This window comes from Durio zibethinus, chromosome 10, assembly GCF_047325235.1.
Source record: "Durio zibethinus cultivar Kanyao isolate XHJ-2024 chromosome 10, ASM4732523v1, whole genome shotgun sequence".
NCBI lineage: Eukaryota > Viridiplantae > Streptophyta > Magnoliopsida > Malvales > Malvaceae > Durio > Durio zibethinus.
Window position 1 is genome coordinate 20,728,158 of NC_143171.1, and position 16,727 is coordinate 20,744,884.

Sequence of the window (16,727 nt, forward strand, 5' to 3'; positions counted from 1 at the left end):
TAATTTTTTCTTCTTCAAGTGTCATTTTTTCTTCTTCAAATCCCATATTTCTTTCTCAAATCCCATATTTTTCTTTTTCAAATTCTAGAAAATCTAGGATTTGATCTTCTAATGGCTCTATCAATAGAACCACATAACTAAACCAGAAAATAATAAAAAAAGATACACAGAACAAATGGACAGAAGGGGAAACTGCCAAACTCAAACAAAAATTCTTTTGCTTGAAAGCTGAACCCTCTATAAACCCACTGCCCAAATACTAAACAAAAAATCTTAGCAAAAAGAAAAAATCCATCCATATCCCCTAAAAGCAGGGAATACAACACCAAAAACAAAAAGAAAAAGAAAAAAAATATTTTGGTCAAAACTTCAAGGCTCGATTTACGTTGTTTGAGGCAATTTTGCATGAAATGAAAGCTGGATCTATGTTCAAGGGGTTAAAAAAAGCCAAAATGAGTTTTTTGTGATTCTTTTGACCATTATCAATGGTGGCTAATGAAGGTAGTAAGGGTGATGACATCAAGGGTAGCAACAATGACAGAAGGCCACGGGCACTTGGGTTTTCTTTTAAAGAAAAAGACAGCATCTGAGATGGAGAAAGGGGGTAGAAAGAGAGAGGGAGAGAGAAAAAGAGAAAAAATGAAATAAAATTTTTTTTTAGGGTTTTTATAGAAAAAAAAAAGCAAAATAACACCATTTTGCCAAGAAGGATTCGCACATTGGCTTGACCTAACCTGGCTACCCAATTGCTCCAAATTGGTCCAACCAAACCACCAATGAATCGAGTTAAACCAGTTCGAACCTCTTTAGATCGCACCAAACCAAGCTAAACCAGTAGGGACTGCTATTAAATCATTTTTGAACTAGGATTAGACTACCTATTGTTGATCGAAATTGACTTATATTGATCGACATTGACTCACCATTGACTTTCAAAAAATTAATATTTTTTATTTTTTATCCCATTTTTTATTTTGGTATTTTATTTTTAATTTACAATTTAAGATATCTTAAAATAAATATAATAATAAAATAATAAATGTAAAATTTTGGAACAATGAATTAATAAAAATAAATAATGAAAAATAAACAAAATAATATTAATAAAAAAAATAAAAATCATAAGTGGTAATTTTATTAAAAATATTCACGCAAAGAAATTTTTTAAAATATTCTAAAAATGTTAAAATATTTTAAAGATTTTTCAAGCATAAAAAATATTATTAATAAAAATTAAAGTCACAAGTGTTGATTTTATCAAGAGATTTTCTCAAAAGAAATTTACCAAAAGCATTGAGAATATTTTGAGAATTTTTCTAATAAAATAAATAAAATGGTAAAATAACAATAAAGTCATAAGTGGTGATGTTATTGAAAATTTTCATACAAAAAAATTTTCTAAAATATTCTAGAAGTGATTAGAAATAATTTAGAATTTTTCAAACACAAAAAAAAAATATTATTAATGGAATAAAGATAAAATCACATGTGATGAATTTATTGAAATTCTTAGACAAGTAATTTTCTCGAAATAGTCCAAATATTTTGGAAATTTGACCAATAAAATTTTTACTTACCTCGATAATAATATAAACAATAAATAAACATTTCAAATTAGATTAAAATTCTCATCGATGATGAAATTAAAAAGAAGTCACAAATGGAGATTTTCTTCCAAATTTTTAGAATCATACCAAAAATGTTGGTATAAGATAATTATGATCTATTTTGCCTTTAAAATATTAAAATAAATTCAACGATGAAGCCCTTTCAAGGAAATAAGTGATTTCTTTGAATACTCTTGAGGTGAGAAGATTTCTTAAGTTGTACTGAAAGTGTTAGGAATAGCTTAAAAAATTTTCAATAATAAATAATAAAAATAAAAAATAAAAATGATAAAATATTAAGTCAAAGACTATTTGAACAAGACCAATCTAGAATCCTATAAAATTAATTGGTATTGTCTTCGGACGGGCATTGTGGGGTGCTATAACCTTCCTTAAATATAACCGTATTCCTGAACCTAACCTCAAATTCGTAGACCAAAAAATAGGATTGATGGTCAATCACATCTCAACAAAAAGATATTAGTGGTGACTCTTGATATTTTACGTCTAGCGATCGAGTCCTCAAATAGATACATTATGATAGCTTGGATAATTTAGTAAGGACATTAGAGAGTCGAACCAAAACTAATTTTATATAATCCTAGGCCTTGGTTAAATAGTCTAGTTTTTTTTATTCATTCTATTGATTTATTTGACTAATAAATTTCTTATTTGTTTATTTGTTTTAAAAGTGTTTAAGAATTTGTTGCCTCACACACTACATGTGCACATCATAACATGAGCTCTAAACCCAAGCTCCATCAAAGTACCTAGGCTTTCATGAGGTGTTAACCTCTGCAATGGCTAGTAAAATACTTTCACTTAAATTGAATCCTTTCAATTTCAAACTTGCAATGAGTGAGAATCAAAATGCCTTACTAGTCTGGCATGGATGATTATGAGGAATAATTTGAGAACCTTTAGTTTGTTTATCCTAACCCAACATATAAATGACCTAGGAAGCCTATTTTAAGATAGAGTCATGACCACCTATTATTTAGAATCATCCTAAACACATAAGGACACATGAAGGAACAAGTTGTTGTTGTTCATATACCTTATTATTTGTCTCATGCATTATCACATTTTCATATATAAAGTTGTTTGCCATATACCAATTTTGACAAAACAAATCTCAGTTACATCCATGAAAAGCTTAGAGCAATTTCAATCTACATTGGTCCAACATGATGCTTTGAAAATCAAATTAGAAGAAATATAAAGTAAAAAAAGATATTGTTTACCGATAAATTATGTGTCATCTCTTTACAAAAAGGTTTATCTTAATTTGTAGCAAAATGACCTTTCCAATTGGGTTTTGATTTAGAAGTAATGGAATAGCACTATGCAAGAAAATTTTCAAGAAAAATATGGAGACTTAGCATTACTTCTCCTAATAAAGGTGGATGATAGCTTATAAGAGCCATGATTTGGTTTTGTGATCCTTTATACAGATGCTTCGTGTGTAATAAGGTGGATATGGTGCCCACAATTGAGGAGTATTTAAAGTTACTTCACCTACACGCACCCTTCATGTCCCAATAAAGTCTATCTATGAAATAAGAGTATAAGCTACTATAAAAAGTTTGCCATGATAATGAAAATCAGTATGGAAGAGTTTAATAAAAATGTTAAAGGAAAAGGTGAAAATGCATATATTCCTTAGTGTTTCTTGCGTAGTCACCTCATCAAAATTACAAATAACAAGTAGCGCATGACTCTGTTTGCTTTAGCTGTGTATGGGATGGTGGTATTCCCAACAAGACTTGGATATATAAATGTAGCGATGGTAGATTTCTTAAAACAAGTTGAGGATGTCAATTTAGCACTAGTTGTTTTGGCAGAAACCATCAGAACCTTAAATTTTTATCGACAAGAAGGAAAAGATAATTTTATATGCTATATACAACTCTTATATGTGTAGATGAAGAGTCATTTCAAAGCTAATGAGAGTAAATTTTGCAAACTTTATCTCACTTTTAGCATTCTTTTTAAAAAATTTTACGAAATCAAATGGCCAAAATTAAAGTTTGAGAAGCAGTGGATCTTTTATTTACAAAACTTGACAAGCCAACAAGTAGTGTGAAGAGTGCCCTAGATGCCAAATGATTTAGTACTTTACAGCTGTAGTGACAAACCTTGGGTTTCATTTTCAGGCCTTTAGAGTGTGACCAGTTATGCCCCATTTATGGTGTGAGACAGATTAGATATTAATAAGTAGTTTTGATGAGACATAGACTTAATTAGTTATATTTATGGTGAATTGTATTCCATAAAGATGGTAAGAGAGATTATCTAAGCATGGAAACAAACTAAAAAAATGGATCGAGATAGGTGCATTGATAAGATCAATCCAAAATATTTTGTGTGAAGTACTAGCTAAGCTAAAGATTTTGTGGTTCCAAAAGCCCACCCAGTTTAATTTCTTTGAAGCTTTGGGATTTGTTGCTAAAAGCAAAAATTACAAATCGAAAGTTAGAAAAAGAGAAAGAAAAATTGAAACATGAAAACAAAAGGCTTAAAAAGAAATGAAGGAAAGTATGCAGCAACAAAAAAAAATTTTAATAGCTCAATAAAAATAGAGATGGATGAAAGAATTTGTTTGCTAATTTAAACAAGACACATTCATCTACTATTCCTAAACTAGCTCAACTCCTAAATGAGAATGAACAGTTGTAAGTGAAAATACAAAAAAAAAAGAATATACATTCTCGAAGATTCAAAATGGTATAATCGAATGCTTAAAAAAACTATCAATGAAGTTAGAGCTGAAGTTTTTATTCTAGAAGACAAATGTCAAAAATACCTTAACAAAGGTGAACAGTGAAAGAATGCATACATGGTAAAACAAGAACACTTGAAGCACTTGTTTGGACAAATCAATATGGCTTTGCATAAGGCTATAGAAATGAAGGATAGCGTCAAAGAGCTGATGATAGATGTATAACCAATTGGGATGCAGGGCCTAAATCTATTAAATTTTCTTGATGAGGCACAGAATCAATATCAGCAAATAAAAAAGTTCTTTTGATAGGTAGTGGACTTTGAGCTTTTATGGATGTAACTTTTGATCAATAATAAGAATGGTTTGTTATTAATTGATGTATGGCAAACTCTTTTTAATGCATCATCTTCATTTTGTTTATTTTTATCCATTCTCTGTTCATGCATTCATTCATACACTTGTTTGAATGAGGCATCAAAATATAACATCCTAATTCACAACAATTGTGGTAATAGAGGTTTAAGAATTGCTCATTAACCAAAAATTTTGACTCAGCCTACTCGTTATTTGTACAACACCATGTTTGAACAAGAATCATGGAACAAGAATAGGCTAGTTGATTTGAAAAGATTGAAAGGGTGTAAGAAGAATTAAAAAGAGATCTTAATAAAATAATGGACATGCTCAAGAATCTCGATAAAGGAAAAATGATAGAGAAAATCCTAACTTTTAAGAACAATCACCAGACATAGTGGATCTTGTATACCCCTTAGGGTTTGAACCTCAATAGCCCTAAACTTCTCAAGGGGCCAGAGTGTAGATTTTTATCCTCAAAGGATATCCATATACTTATCTAGAAATGACATCTACACCTATTCCATGATAGTTTCAAAATTTTGCTAATCTAGCCTTTGTAGAAAAACCATCTGAGCTAATCCTAATTCTGGATTTGGATAATCCCAATGAGAGAAAAAATGTTAGGAATGAAAACATCTGAGATAGTAGGAAACACAAGTGCCCAGCAGAAGATGAAATTGCTAAAAGAAATATTTAAAGCTATAGAAAAAATAGATTTCTATGGCTCTATAGATACAGTTGAGCTTTGTTTGGTCGTAGACATGGTCATTCCAACTAAATTTAAGGCCTATAAGTTTGAAAAGTACAATGGCACAAAATGAACAATGACTCGTGTGACTATGTATTGTCATAAAATGACTACACATGCTTGTGATGAAAAACTATTTATGCATATATTTTAGGATAACTTTATAGGTTCTGCAACTAGATGATATGTTCAGTTAGACAAGACTCATAACCATCTTGAAAAGAGCTTATAAGGGCATTTATTACTCAATATCAGTATGTCATGGATTTGACTCTAGATCATTTGTCTCTGTAGAGCATGAAAAAAAAGTAACTGAAAGCTTCAAGGAATATGCATAAAGATAAAAAGATGTGACTGCACAAGTATAGCCTTCACTTATAGAGAAAAAAGCAATTGTCCTATTTGTTAACATGCTGAAAGTCCCATATTATGAAAGATTGATTAAAAATGTGATCAAAAATTTTATAGACATGGTGATCTTAGGTGAGATTATTAACACCATAAAGAACAATAAGATTGATGCAAGGGAGATGAGTGGTGTAATAAAAAATAGAGCTTCTAAAAAGATAAAAAGTAAAGCATAAGTAAAGAACTATATGGGGCAACAACTCAAAGGATTTACCTTAAACCTGTATTGATGTACCCAAACCATTACCCTCTTATAAACAATGTGACATCCATCCCTTATCTGTATCAGCCAATACAATAGTTAGCTTATTCGCCCCCTTCTCAGCCATCCTTTCAAACATCTACCTATATATACAACCATCTTCTACACTTACTAGACCATAATGGAAATGTAACTAGGGTAATGGGCCAAGAGCCCCTAAAAAATACCCAAAAAAAACCTATTTTGACTCTATCCCCATGCCATACACTAACTTGTTCCCTCAACTTGTTAATAATCATTTGTTAGCCTTATTCTTCTTAAACCATTGAAACCTTCGTATCCCAAATAGTATGATCCTAATGCATATTATGATTATTATTATGAAAATATAGGCCATTTTATAAAGAATCGATCTACTTTGAAACGCAAGGTATAAGGGTTAATTAAGGACAAATTATTAAACTTTGATATCAACAAGTGAAAAGTTTCAAATGTTAATGAAAATCCTTTACCAAATCATACTAGACCAATAATAAATGCTTTAATTGACGATTTGACATGCTATCTTAAAAGAAAGATAGATTAGTCAAAATTTTGATGGTTAAAGTTTTTGAAGCTTTAGTAAAGGTTGATATGCCAGAACTAATAGGGCCTTACAATTGTCATGTGATAATTAATTCAGTTGAGAGTTAAGACTATTATAAGGGTGTTTTGGGGGCATTCTATTGATAATTGTGATCAATTCCTTCAAAAGGTATTAGGGTTGATAGACATGGGTCAGATACAATTCTATGAAGAATGAGAAGATTTAAAAAAAGTTAAAGTGTCTACCATTGATACACTGAAAAAATTTATGCATAGACTGATGACAATCTATTATGATGAGAAGCCAACCCCAATGCTAGATAAACCCATCTCCCAACTAATAGTGGTAATTAATATCCTTAGCCTTTTTCTATATTAAAGCAACAAGGTAGTACCATGGAAGTATGATTATGATGTCATGGTAAATCTAGGTATTACAAACATAATAAGCATAGGAAGAATGACTCAGAATGGGCAATGTTACATTTTAAAAAATACTGGAGAGAGCTAAAAAAGAGAAAGCCAAAATCGAAAAGAAAAAAGAATGTCAAAGTAATCTTGTGGTAGTCCTTGATAAAGAATACTAAAAACCTGTCTCTAAAAATGAAGCTTATAAATTTTTGAAGTTGATAAAGCATAGAAAGTATATCATGATAGAATAGTTAAGATGCTAGCCAGAATTTCATTATTATCATTCTTGCTAAGATTAGAATCCCACTGTAATGCTTTACTAAAGGTGTTAAATCAAACATATGTGTCCATAATATATCTACTGAGTATGTGGAACAACTTGTTAATAATTTGAGGGTCTCAAACTATATCTTTCAGTAATAAAGGGATTTCTCTAGAAGGTCAAGAAAGTTCCAAAGCTTTTCATATTATTGTTAATTGTAAAATTCATATTGTGGCTAAAGTTTTAATCGATAATGGTTTTTCAATTAATGTCATACCTATAACTGTGTTGGTAAGACTACCTGTTGATGTATCTTACATGAAACCCAATTTTATAGTTGTTTGAGCTTTCAATGGAACCCAACAAGAAGTGATAAGGGACATAATAATGCCATTATAGATTGATCTTTGCACTTTAATGTGAAATTCCAAGTCATGGATATCTCACTCTTATATAGTTGCTTCTTGGGTAGATCATAAATTTATATGACAAGTGCTGTTCCATCTTCGCTGTATCAAAAAGTTAAATTCATTGTTGATGGAAAGCTTACATATGTAGCAAGAGAAGAAAATTTATTAGTAACCTAACATTTGAATACTTCTTATGTGAAAGCTGTAGACAAAGTTTTAGAATACTCTTATGGATCTTTTGAGGTCGCCAACACTATGTACGTGGCTAAATGATCTAAATTATATTCACCATATATGTTTATGACTTCTAAGATAGTCATTAAACAACTTACTATAATAGAATGCTAACCTAAAATCAGATTTAAAAATAATTTACAAAGGATCACAAAGCTGCTAGTAATATATAACAAAAAAGATAGATTTGGCTTGGGGCGCATACCAATAAGAAGGGATTGAATAAAAACAATGAATGAGAAAAAAGAAAAGAGGATTGTTAATCTTAAGGGATATGAGCCAAAGTTAGAGTCGATGGTTATTCCTTACCTTTATAATTTCTTTTGTTTAAGAGGATGTATTTATCCAAATTCACTTAAAGCCCCAAATGCAGAATTTTTAAAAATTTTTTCTAAGCTGACCATTCAGATGGTGGACGATGAAAAAAAAAAAGAGTTAGGATAAAGATATGTTCATGTGCCCTTGTCCTTCAAATTTCAAACTAAATAATTTATTTGTTATATAGCTACATGTTATTTCTGAAACTTTTGAAAAGTAATATGTTGTGAAACTTTAAGTCTTTAATTGCTCATTCTATAAGCATTAAGAGATCTTTCATGGTGTGTTTAAGTTCATCATTTTAATAAAAGACTTAGAAGATGAAAATACATTTCTTCTATTGTTGTCTTTTTCATTCATTCAATCCATTTTTCTTTTTATTCTCCCATTTTCATTATCTTGCCATACCAATGTTGTATGCCAATATTCTTTTAATTTCATCCATTTACAAGTTCCCAAATAATGAATCTGAAGATAATCATGACAATAATCTTGGATTTGATTTTAAAAACCTAATCATATTGACAAACTTGATAATGAAGAGGACTTAAATGATTACACTGCCTCCCAATTTGTTGAAACTACTAGTGCATGAAAATAAGCTAATTGAGCCCCATCATGAAGGTACTAAATTAGTGAATTTGAGAGATGATGAAAATAGAAAAGAGGTTAAAATTGGTACATCCCTTCTATCAACTGACAAACAAAGGCTAAAAAAATTCCTTTGGGAATATGTGGATGTGTTTTCATGGTCTTATCATGATATGCCAAGGCTCAAAACTAATATTGTAAAGCACAAATTACTTTTAAAACTAGAATATAAGTCGATACAACAAAAATTGAAATGCATGAAATATAAAAAATGTCATTAAAAATCAAAGATGAAATGAAGAAGTAGTTTGATGCAGGGTTTTTAAAGGTGGCAAAATATCCTGAATGGGTAGTCAACATAATTCCAATTCTCAAGAAAGATAGAAAAATGAGAATGTGTGTCAATTATCAGGATTTGAATAGGGTAAGCTTTAAGGATAATTTTTTTCTGCCTCATATCAATACTTTAGTGGATAACGCTGCTTCATATTTAACATTTTCCTTTATAGATGGTTTCTTCGGCTATAATCAAATTAAGATGACTCGAGACGATATGGAGAAGACAACGTTTTACAACCATATGAGGCATATTTTTTTACAAAGTCATGCCTTTTAGATTAAAAAATTCTAGTGCTACTTATCAAAGAGCAATGATGACTCTCTTTCATGATATGATGCATAAAGAGATAGAAGTATATGTAGATGATATGATTACAAAGTCTCGTGAATGAGAGGATCAAGTCACTCTCAGAAAACTATTTAATAGGTTAAAAAAATTGTAGTTAAAGTTGAATCTTGTGAAGTGTACATTCAATGCTAAATTAAGAAAACTATTAGGCTTTGTGGTTAGTGAAAGAGGAATCGAAATAGATCCAGATAAGATACATACCATGTAGAACTTATCCCCTTCTTATACACCAAAAAAAGTGCAAGGCTTTTTGGGAACATCAAATTATATTGTTCATTTCATCTCTTAACTCACCTATAAATGTAATCCCATTTTCAAGCTTTTTAGAAAATATGATTCAAGAGAATGAAATGATGAATGCCAAGAAACTTTTCATAAAGTTAAAGAGTATTTGTTAAATCCATCTGTGTTGGTACCACCAATTCTAGGGAAGCTTTTAATTTTATGCTTAATAGTACACGAAAATTCAATAGGATACGTACTAGGCAAAGAGATAAAACCAACATGAAGGAATGAACAGTTTACTACATAAGTAAGAAATTCACTAATTATGAGTCCAAATATTCACCATTGGAGAATATATGTTGTGCACTAGCTTGAACAACTCGAATTCTCAGGCAATGCATGCTTTTATCAGACTACTTGGCTCATAGCAAAATTAGATCTCATTAAGTATATCTTCGATAAGCCTTTATTGACAGGAAAAATAGCGAGATGCCAAGTTATGTTTTTAGAATACGATATTATGTATGTAACTCAAAAGGCAATTAAAAGAAGTGCAATAGCTAATTTTCTTGTCGATTATGCAGCTAAAAATTATGAACTAATGAAGCTGGATTTTTTTTATAAAGATGTGATAGTTGTTTCACAAATTATGAAGAAAAAACTTGCAGAAAAATCTTTAAAAATGTGTTTTGATGAAGCTATGAATGTCCTGGCTCATGGTATTGGGGCAATTTTAATATTTTCTGATGACATTATTATCCCATCACAACTAGAATAAATTTCAATTGCATGAATAATGTGGCTAAATATAAGACTTGTGTTATGCATTTACAAGCAGCAATTGAAAAGAAGATTAAAGCGTTGGGTGTTTTTAGGGATTCAACCTTGGTCATATATCAACTACAAAAGAAATGGGAAATGAGAAACCTAAAGTTGATTCAGTACCATGAGTATATATCTAAGTTGGTCAAACAATTGAAATAAATTCAGTTTAAGCATCTACCTAAAGAGGAGAACTATATTGTAGGGCCACTTTGACTATAATGATCAAGATAGATGTAAATATTGAGATCCAACCTATCAAGTTAAATGTAAAAGATGCACTAGCACATTGTTCAAATATTGAAGAAAAAGTTAATGGGAAGTCATGGTATCATGATATTTTACAATACATCAAAAGTCAGCAATACCCAAAGTACGTAACAAAAAATGATAAAAGAATTATCAGAAGGCTGACTATGGGTTTCTTCCTTAATGCTGATATTCTCTATAAAAAAATTTAGATCATGTGCTTTTAAGATGTGTGAATGCAACTGAAGCAAAGATGATTCTTAAAAAAGTATATGATCGAGTTTGTGGGGCACATGCGAATGGTCAATAATGAGTAGACAAATTATGAGGGTAGGTTATTATTGGCTGACAATAGAAAGTGATTGTATTAATTATGTTAGAAGATTTCATAAATGTTAGATTTATAATGATAAGATTCACACTTTTTTATCAGCTTTGTATATTTTGGCACCTTTATGGCCATTCTTTATGTGGGGCATTGATGTCATTAGTCCCATCACCCCGAAAGTTTTAAATGGGCATAGATTCATATATGTGATAATTGATTATTTGACAAAATTGGTAAAAGCTATATCGTATGCTAGCATGACCTGATTAGTGATATGCAAGTTCATAAAGAATTAGATAATATGTAGATATAGGCTTCCAAAGAGGATTATTTTTTACAATGCCAAAAACTTGAACAAAAAAATGATAAATAAAGTGTGCACTCAATTCAAAATCCATTATCACAATTTGATACCATATCATCCAAAGATGAATAGGGCAATAGAGACTACAAATAAGAATATCAAGAAAATTTTGAAAAAGATAATTGATACTTATAAAAATTGGCATGAGAAGTTACCTTTTATCTTACATGCTTATGAAAATCAGTCAAAACCTTTACTAGGGCTACCCCATTTTCGTTGGTTTATGGAATGAAAGTTGTGTTGCCAATTGAGTTGAAAACTCTTTCACTATAAATATTAATAGTAGTTGAGCTAGAATAAGCAAAATGGGTTAGAAATCGCTATAAATAATTAAACCTCATTAAAATGAAAAAGGCTTACAACACTTTGCTATGGTCAACTATATCAAAGAAAGATAATGAGAACATGTAATAAAAAAATCCTGCCTCGTTATTTTTGAGAAAGAGACTTAGTACTAAATAAGATCCTTCAAAATCAACATGATAATAAAAGAAAATGGAAACCAAATTGAAAGGGTCCGTTTGTGATAAAGAAAGCTTTTTCTAGTAGGGCATTGATTTTAACAGAAATGGAAGAAAATGATTTGCTTAATTTGATAAATTCAAATGTTGTAAAAATATGCTTTGCTTAAAAAAGAAAAAGGGAATATATCTAAGTTGAAACTTGAAAAGGTGGCTTGGATATAAAAAAAGGCAACATCATGAGACAACCTCATAACACAGGGACAAATGTGGTTTGACAAGCTTTGAAGGATCAAGGATGCCATTAGGTTGAGTTTTGAAAAAAAAATCTGGGAATAACTTGTTCATGATTATCTTGTAATCATTCTTTGGATGCTTTTATTCTTGCCAGAACACGTTTATTGCTATACACTTGTTATCTGTTTAATGAAATGTATTTTCCTCTCTTTGAAAATAAAAATAGTACATATCCATTCGTTTATCTCATTTTCTATCCTTATCCACCCTACAAATGAATAAGCGAAATGTGTAATGCATTTTATTTGTCTTGAAATTAAAATGATGAAAAACTAACCAATAACATGGAAAATCCCAAGATTTTTTTTTAAGTTGATAAAGACAGGTAGAAAATGACAAGAAAAGCATGACAAAGCATTGATATTGTAAACTTCTAGAAAAGGAAAAGGATATTATTGAAAAAAAAAGGCAATGATTAGACGTTAAGAACGGTTGGTCCTATGGTAATTATTGAGAATTTTGATGACCAAAGCAAAAAGGGATAGAAATTTTAAGAACCTTTTACATTAATTAGAAGTGAATAATTTTGATTGCATTACATGCATTGCATTAAAACATTTGGTACATGCATCCATGAAAGGTTAAGATCATAAGTTGTAGTAAAGATAAGATTTTTTTTATTCCCTAATGAGAAAAATAGATTTTTGGCCCTTGTATAAGGATAATGATCAAAGATAAGAAATTAATCCTCAAAAGAGAGAAATTTGCCTTTTTAAAGATGAGATTTCAATTTTGAGAAAGTATAAAAATTTTAAAGTTATGGAACCTTTGTTTAAAGGAGGTTTTTTTTTTTTAATTTTAAAGTTTTTGAACATTTGTTTAAAAAAGTATTTTGAGATGAAAGTTTTAAAGTTATTGAGCTTTAGCTTAAAGATGCATTTTAAAATGAGAATTTTAAAGTTTTTAAGAACCTTTTACATATTTTAAGAACCTTTTACATTAATTAGAAGTGAATAATTTTGATTGCATTACATGCATTGCATTAAAACATTTGGTACATGCATCCATGAAAGGTTAAGATCATAAGTTGTAGTAAAGATAAGATTTTTTTTATTCCCTAATGAGAAAAATAGATTTTTAGCCCTTGTATAAGGATAATGATCAAAGATAAGAAATTAATCCTCAAAAGAGAGAAATTTGCCTTTTTAAAGATGAGATTTCAATTTTGAGAAAGTATAAAAATTTTAAAGTTATGGAACCTTTGTTTAAAGGAGGTTTTTTTTTTTAATTTTAAAGTTTTTGAACATTTGTTTAAAAAAGTATTTTGAGATGAAAGTTTTAAAGTTATTGAGCTTTAGCTTAAAGATGCATTTTAAAATGAGAATTTTAAAGTTTTTAAGCATATGTTTAAAGGAGCATTCATTATCAACATTTGTAAGTTCTCTTGGCCAAATGTTTTAAATTTTGAAAAGTTGTTAAGCTTCTACTTAGAGAAGCCTTTCATATTTTCAAAAGTTGTTAAGCCTCTATTTAAAGAAACCTTCCAAATTTTTTTAAAAACTTGTTAAGCATCTATTTAAAAAAGCCTTCTAAATTTTTAAAAGTTGTTGAGCTTTTGCTTAGAAGAGCCTTTTAAAATTTTAAAATATTGTCAAGCCTTTACTTAGAGGAACCTTTTAAATTTTTAAAAAGTTGTTAAACTTTTACTTAGATGAACCTTTCAAAATTTTTTAAAATTGTTAAGCCTTTGTTTAGATGAGCCTTTTAAATTTTCCAAAATTGTCAAGCTTCTATTTAAAGGAGTCTTTTAAATTTTTAAAAAGTTATCAAGCTTTTGTTTAGAAGAGCTTTTTAAATTTTCAAAAGTTATCAAGCCTCTATTTAGAAGAGCCTTTTAAATTTTTAAAAAGTTATCGAGTATCTATTTAGAAGAGCCTTTCAAAAATTTAAAAAGTTGTCGAACCTTTGTTAGAGAAGCTTTTTAAATTCAAAATGTTGTCAAGCCTTTATTTAAAGAAGCCTTTTAAATTATCAAGCCTTTGTTTAGAAGAATAAAAAAACTTTATGTTAAGCGTTTAATTTTTCATATGTGTTTACTCGAACAAAACCGTCATCATTTGGTCTTGCCTTAGTTTTGATTCTTAATAATATGCAAAAAGAGTAATTGTAGACACTTATTTTATCTAGAAAAAATTGAATTTCTTAATTTTACTCTGATCTGAACTCAGATTACTTATTGGGCCTAATTAAATTTCAACCCAAATGTAATTTTGTTTCTTTTTGTTTATTTAACTTTTAATTTTAGTTTTATTGTATTATTTTTTTTCTTTTCCTATTGTTTTTCCTTCTTCTTTTCTTTTCTGGTTTTTTCGCAAAATCTTTAGTGCATTAAATGTACTGCTAAACTCTGCAACAAGAGTTTTAATGTGTAAATTTGTTGGAACTAAAGTCACTAGTGGCCACCATTTTTCCTTCTTCAAGTACCATTTTTTCTTCTTTAAATCCCAAATTTTTTTGCTTGAAATCCTAGAAAATTTGGGATTTAATCTTCCAATGGCTCTATAAATAGAGCTACATAGCTAAACTAGAAAACAATGAAGAGAGCCAGATAGAATAGACGAACAGAAAGGGAACACTGCCAAACTCAAACACAAATTCTTTTGCTTGAAAGCCATAACACTCTGTAAACCCATCGCCCAAATATAAAAAAGAAAAAAAAAACTTAGCAAAAAGAAGAAATCCAATCACATCCCTTGGAAGTGAGGAACTATAGTACCAAAATAAAAAAAAAAGAAAAAAAAATATTTTGGCTTAAACTTTAAGGCCTCATCTACATTGTTTAAGGCAATTTTGCTTGAAACAAAAGTCGGATCCGTGTTCAATGGGTTGAAAAAAGCCAACATGAGTTTTTTAAGATTTTTTTTCAACCACCTTCGATGATGGTCAACGACAACACATACGGTAATGAAAGCAACGATGACAGCAAAATGTGCCAACATCTAGGTTTTCTTTTAAAAAGAGATAGAGAAAGAGCATTTGAGATGGAGAGAAATGGTAGAAAGAGAAGGGAAAGAAAAAAATGAAATAAAAAAATTTAGGTTTTTGTAGCAAAATAAAAAAAGCAAAACAACACCATTTCACCAAAGAGGATCTATGTGTTGGCCACCCAAGATCCACGCACCCAACTTGACTTCCTAACTGTTCCAAACTGGTCTTAGCAAACCATCATCAAACTAGGTTAAAGTGACCTAAACCACTCTAGATCATGCCAAATCGAATCGAATTAGACCCACGTGAATCGTTACTAAATCATTTTTGAATTGAGATTTGATCACTTTGTAGTTGATCAATGTTAACCAGCATTGATCGACGTTGACTCTGACGTTGACCAACAAAAAATTTGTATTTTTATTTCTTTTTTTCATTTTTTTTTAATTTTTGGTATTATTTTAATATTTTAATATTTATTTTACAATTTAAGATATCTTAAAATAAATAAAATAATAAATTAAAATAGTAAATATAAAATTTTAGAATAATGAATTAATAAAAATAAATAATGATAAATAAATAAAATATTATTAATAAAAAATAAAGTTACAATAGGTGATTTTATAAAAATATTCATGCAAAAAAATTTTTTTAAATATTCTAAAAGTATTAAAAATATTTTAGAAATTTTCAAGTATAAAAAATATTATTAATAAAAAAATAAAGTAATTTACTAAAAGTGTTGGGAATAATTTTGAGAATTTTTCTAATAAAACAAATAAAATGATAAAATAACAATTAAAATCAAGAGTGGTTACTTTATTGAAAATATTCATGAAAAGAAATTTTTTAAAATATTTTAAAAGTGTTAGAAATATTTTAAAAATTTTCAAATACAAAAAAATATTATTAATGGGATACAGATAAAATCATAAGTGGTGATTTTATCGAAATTCTTAGACAAATGATTTTCTTGAAATAGTCTAAAAATATTAAAAATATTTTGAAAATTTAACCAATAAAATTTTTTACTTACCTCAATAATAATGTAAATAATAAATAAATATTTTAAAGTAGATTAAAACTCTCATCGATGATGATATTAAAAGGAAGTTATAAGGGGTGATTTTCCTCCAAATTTTAAAAAGTCACAAATAGTGAATTTTTGTTAAATTTTTAGAATCATACTAAAAGTGTTGGTATAAGAGAATTATAATCTATTTTATTTCTACAATATTAAAATAAATCTGATAACAAAGTCCTATAAGAGACCCTATTTAATCCGAGGCCCAAAATAGTTGAGATCAAACTTTTTTAAGCTTGATTGTGGATTGTGGATTTTGTATTTTGGATTTTGAATTTTGAATTTTTGTTTTTATTTTTATTTTGAATTTGTTTATCTATTTTATGTTTCACTGCATTTATCTGTGCATATTTATTTATTTATATTTTTTTCGTTTTAGTATGTTTTATTAATTATTTTGTTTGTTACCTTTATTGTTGA